Genomic DNA, 6,000 nt, shown 5'->3' with positions numbered 1-6,000 from the left:
CATGAGCCCAATTCAACAGCTTCTTCCTTAAAGACAGAGGAACCACTGTGTTACCTATGGGAACTGAATGCGCAGTGGCTAGCATTATTTTCTCAGGGTCAATGATGTGATGTGGTTTATCTGGGACATCATCTGGAGTAAAAGAAATGGAGAGAGCATCTGCCCGAACATTCTTCTCTGCAGGACAATATTTGAGCAGGAAGTTGAACCTGTAAAAAAAAACAGTGACCATCTTGCTTGGCAATGATTAATCCTTTGAGCATGGCAAAGATATTCCAGATTCTTGTGGTCAGTGAACACAGTTATTTGATGTTGAGCACCTTCTAACCAGGGGCACCACTCTTCAAATGCAAGCTTGATGGCAAGCATTTCTTTTTCACCGATGCCGTAATTCCTCTCTGCTGGTGAGAAACATCTCGAAAAGAATGAACAGGCATGTAAGACGAGAGTATCACTGTGCTAGCTAAATACAGACCCAACGCCAACATCTGAGGCATCCACCTCAATGACGAACGGCTTATGAGGATCAGGGTGGCATAGGCATGGTTTCTGGAGGAAAGCCTTTTTGAGCACTTGAAATGCAGAAATGGCCTCAGGAGACCAATGTGAAGGGTTAGCCCCCTTTTTAGTCATAGCGGTGAGGGGAGCAGTCAAGGTTGAGTAGTCCTTGATAAAGGTGCGATAATAATTTGTAAAGACAAGAAAGCGGCATAAAGTCTTGATACCGGTGGGTTGAGGCCAGTCTTGTATGCTTTTTGTCTTCTGGGGTTCCATCTGAAAACACTTACTGGACATGATATACCCAAGGAATGGGACTGCCTGTTGATGAGAGGCACACTTTTTGAGCTTGGCGTACAGACAATTAGCCCAAAGCCACTGTAAGACAGTAATGACATCATTTTGGTGGGCTTGCACATCACGGGAAAAGATGAGGATGTCATCTAGGTAAACGACCACACACACTGATACAGTAGATCACGCAAAATGTTGTTCATTATATTTTGAAATATGGACGGGGCATTACAGAGGCCAAAAGGCATTACCAAATACTTGGTGGCCATCGTGAGTGTTAAAAGCCGTTTTCCACTCATCCCCATGGTGGATATGAACGAGATTGTAGGCGCCTTTTAGATCCAATTTTGTGATAATCTTTGCCCACCTGGAGCCAATCAAATAATTCTGAAGTTAATGGTAAGGGATACCAGTCTTTGATGGTGATCTCATTCAGATCTCTGTAGTCAATGCAAGGGCGAAGGGATCCTGCAGATCGAGATGGTTCCAGGACCGGACTGGACTTGGAGATGATCTGGACGCAGGTGCCTCCTGCAGGTCATGGGATCCAGATAACTGAAGAGGAGAGACAAGCAGCAAAGAAAAAAAATTGGCTAAAAGCAAGGTATTAAATCTCCAGGAAACTAGGAGCAAACATTCTGGGCAAAGAACAGGTTGAAAAAGTGTCCGGGAACTGAAGCAAAAATTCTGGGCACAATCAAGGCTAACAAAATGTCCAGGAACGGGAGCCCGTCACAGTGACAGCTCACTGAGCTCATGGCCTTCAGATCCTATTAGGAGCATGGCCTACAGGCCCTGTTAGAAGCGTGGAGATGCGGTCCCATCTCAAGGGAGGATGTGAGCCCTTGGATCACGGCGCGGCTCAGGTAGGAACCCCAAGACACACTGCGAGAGGTGAGCAGGTATGAACACGGGCAGAGCAAGAGCAAGGCTGGACTGAAGACAAGGTGAGGAATATCCGGAATATGAACTAGGCAGGCTCAGCCTGCCACTGGACCTACACGCACCAAGGAGACCCAGCAACACAATGCTGGTCTCGAGAGTAGCCCTCCAACCACTCAATAGCCCTTCCGGACCCACCGCTTGGGAATGACGAGTGCGTGAGGCCAGACAGAGACTGGGGGAAGGAACAAGAAGACTCAAATGAAGACTCAGGATACTCAGAGGACTCAGACGTAGACTTGGATAAGGAGACTCAGACGAAGACTTAGATACTCGGAGGACTCAAACAAGGACTCAGGATACTTGGAGGACTCAGACAAGAATTCAGGTTACTCAGAAGACTCGGACAAGGATTCAGGATACTTGGAGGACTCAGACAAGGAGTCAGGTTGCTTGGAAGTTTCAGGCAAGGATTCAGGAGTCAGGTGAAAGTACTAGGTGGGAAATGCATCGCAGCATGCCCTACAGAGCCGCCCCTGGCTGGTCGTGGACCACACTGATCGTGAAGTAGTCTCCAGGCGAAGAAGTGGAACTTGAGACTGGAACATGATGAAGATTCAGTAGAGGCCTGCACCGGGGCGCGCCCTACACAGCCGCTTGTTGCTGGTCGCAGACCACGCTGAAGTGGAGCAGGTTCTGGCAGAGTCTTAGGCATGGACAGAAGCAGGCAAGGGACTCTGAAGACCGGGACAGGATTCAAGACTCAGTATTCAAGACTCAGGATTCTCAGAAGCAAGCCATTTAAAACAGGAGTCTTCTGGAGGCTTGTGCTGCAGTCGAGGAGAAGGCCTTGTACCATGAGGCACCCTACACAACCCCCCATGGGCTGGTCATGGACCACGACAGTGGCACACCAGGAAAAGTGAACAGACAAGGGACCTGGAAACTGGACAAAGAGCTGAAGATGAGACGGACGGATTCAGGACAGGAACATCAGACATCAGGAACATGGAACATGGCACCTCAGGACACAGGATACCAGGACATCTGGACACGGAACATCTAGACATCAGGAAAACTAGACATCTGGAACATCAGGAACATGGAACAGGCAACAAGGGAGCTCTGACGAGGGATGAGACCAGGAACATCAAGGAGACAATGTTCAGGAACACGAAGAACAAGGAACGAAGATCCATCAAAGCACAGGAAGACCACAGAGGACCTGGACCAGGAAGAAGACCACAGACACTGTGAAGACCGGATCCGAAGGCCCTGAAGAACTGAAGCAGGGCCCTTTTATAGGGCTGAATCAGGCAAAGGCTGATGACATTACTGCTAGGGGCTGCTGGGCTTTTCCCACTGTTGGCCCTTTAAATGTGCAGGAGAGGCGCGTGCCCGCACCTAGCAAGAGCTGGAAGGCAGGAGCCTGCGACGGCGTCCTGCCGTGTGGGAGGTCAGGTAGGCAGCGGCATTGGCAGCGGCACCCCTGCCATAAGAGGAAACCGGCAGCAGCAGCTAGGAGCCACAAAGAGACAGGAGACATCGGGCTGGGCAGTGGCACTAGGACCGTGACGACTGAGGGGGGGATATGATAGAGGTGTTTAAAATCATGAGAGGTCTAGAACGGGTAGATGTGAATCGGTTATTTACTCTTTCGGATAGTAGAAAGACTAGGGGACACTCCATGAAGTTAGCATGGGGCACATTTAAAACTAATCGGAGAAAGTTCTTTTTTACTCAACGCACAATTAAACTCTGAAATTTGTTGCCAGAGAATGTGGTTCGTGCAGTTAGTATAGCTGTGTTTAAAAAGGGATTGGATAAGTTCTTGGAGGAGAAGTCCATTACCTGCTATTAAGTTCACTTGGGGGCGGATTTTAAAAGGAGCGCGAATAGCCTACTTTTGTTTGCGCTCCAGGCGCAAACAAAAGTACGCTGGATTTTAGTAGATACGCGCGGAGCCGCGCGTATCTGCTAAAAACCTGGATCGGCGCACGCAAGGCTATGGATTTTGTATAGCCGGCGCGCGCTGAGCCGCGCAGCCTACCCCCATTCCCTCCAAGGCCGCTCCGAAATCGGAGCGGCCTCGGAGGGAACTTTCCTTTGCCCTCCCCTCACCTTCCCCTCCCTTCCCCTACCTAACCCACCCGCCCGGCCCTGTCTAAACCCCCCCCTTACCTTTGTCGGGGGATTTACGCCTCCCTCCGGGAGGCGTAAATCCCCGCGCGTCAGCGGGCCTCCTGTGCGCCGGGACGCGACCTGGGGCGGGTCCGGAGGGCGCGGCCATGCCCCCGGGCCGCCCCGGGCCGTGGCCACGCCCCCGGGCCCGCCCCCGGAACGCTCCCGACACGCCCCGAAAACGCCGCGCGGTTCAGGCCCGCCCCCGACACGCCCCCTCCGAAAACCCCGGGACTTACGCGAGTCCCGGGGCTCTGCGCGCGCCGGTAGGCCTATGTAAAATAGGCTTCCCGGCGCGCAGGGCCCTGCTCGCGTAAATCCGCCCGGTTTTGGGCGGATTTACGCAAGCAGGGCTCTGAAAATCCGCCCCTTAGAGAATAGCCACTGCCATTAGCAATGGTTACATGGAATAGACTTAGTTTTTGGGTACTTGCCAGGTTCTAATGGCCTGGATTGGCCACTGTTGGAAACAGGATGCTGGGCTTGATGGACCCTTGGTCTGACCCAGTATGGCATTTTCTTATGTTCATATGTTCTTATGTTCTTAAGGTCCCGACAACGCGGTGGCTTCCGGGCTGCGCAAAGACGGCATCAGCAGTGGCCTGCCGTCAGATGTAGGGGACTGCCTTCAGCTTGGCCCGCAGGCATAACCCAAATTATATTAACCTCTTGCTCATAAATTAGATATTCATATGATACAATTTTTGACATTTCTTTAAACCATTCTGCTAATGTAAGCATAGTAGTTGATTCCCAAAGCTTTAACATTTAGCAGTTTACATTAATAAATGTGATTGCCATTTTCCCTCTTTTGTTCCGAAATATTATTGGATCCAACAGTCTTCCTAAAACACCTTCTAAAGGGTAATTTTCAAACAGTCAGCAAAATATGCACATAAATGTCATCAGTTTTCAAAGTGAACTTGCGCGCATAAGTGTGCTTTGAAAATGATCCCATCAACATTATCCCCCACACGTTACTATGTGTGCTCTATAGTGCGCACAAATGTTTTTGAAAAGTTACATGTATATTGCCAATTATTTAAAAGTATGCATGTAAATTGTTTTATTTATTTTATTGAATCATTAATATACCACCTCCCCATCCTTCAGAAGGAAAAAGAGCTTTATTGAAGATAAAAACACTAGAGATGTGCATTCGTTTATCACGATTTAGGAAATTTCAATGAAACTACCTAATTCGTTGTGGTTCGGGTGGGGGGGGGGCCTGATCCACAAAACAGATTTTCCCCGAAATTTGTTTTTCGGGTTAGTGCAGGGGGGAGGGGCACATTTATTAAAAAAAAACAAAAAACACCCCCAACCCTTCAAATTTACTGTATTACAACCCCCCTACCATCCTGATCCCTCCCCAAGACTTGCCAAAAGTCCCTGGTGGTCCAGCGGGGTCCCGTGAGTGATCTCCTGCACTCGCACCGTCGGCTGCCAATATTCAAAATGGCGCCGATAGCCTTTACAATGGATGGCGCCGGCCATCCATTGCTCCTACCATGTGACAGGGGCCAACCAATGGAAGCAATAGCCCCTGTGACATCGTAAGGGCAAAAGGCCATTGGCACAATTTTGATTTGTAGCAGACCCGACAGCCTGACGGCCCGGAGGGAGAGATTGCTTGCGGGACCCTGCTGGACCACCAGGGCTTTTAGTAAGTCTTGGGGAGGGATCGGAATGGTGGGGGGTTGTAATACAGTAAATTTGAAGGGTTGGGGTGTTTTTTTTTTTACGATTCTGATTTTTTTTTAATTTGTTTTTCTGGGTTCGGGTCAGGTTTCAGCTTCGTTTTTGCCGAAAAACGATCCATGGGAAAATGAGTTTTCCCATGAAGTGCCTGAACTGAAACCCTACCCGACCCAGAAAAACGAAACTCATCTCTAAAAAACATACATCATCAAACTCTCTCCCCAACCCCGCCTCCAGGAATACCTCTGCTCCATCCTGGTAATATTACATGCAAAGACGGCATGTATGCATAAGTTTACCCAATATCGAAAGGGCAATTTTATAAACGGCCATTTCTGCATAAAACATTGTTTTACCCACAGAAGGTTTTTGAAAATTACCATCCCTATATCTATGGAAAAACCTTTTGCATACAGAAGTCTCTGAAAATGACCCCCTAATGAT

The sequence above is a fragment of the Rhinatrema bivittatum genome, chromosome 5 (assembly GCF_901001135.1).
Source record: "Rhinatrema bivittatum chromosome 5, aRhiBiv1.1, whole genome shotgun sequence".
In the NCBI taxonomy this organism is placed as follows: Eukaryota; Metazoa; Chordata; class Amphibia; order Gymnophiona; family Rhinatrematidae; genus Rhinatrema; species Rhinatrema bivittatum.
The sequence above is the reverse complement of the archived record's forward strand: the minus strand, read 5'-3'. Positions refer to the sequence as shown.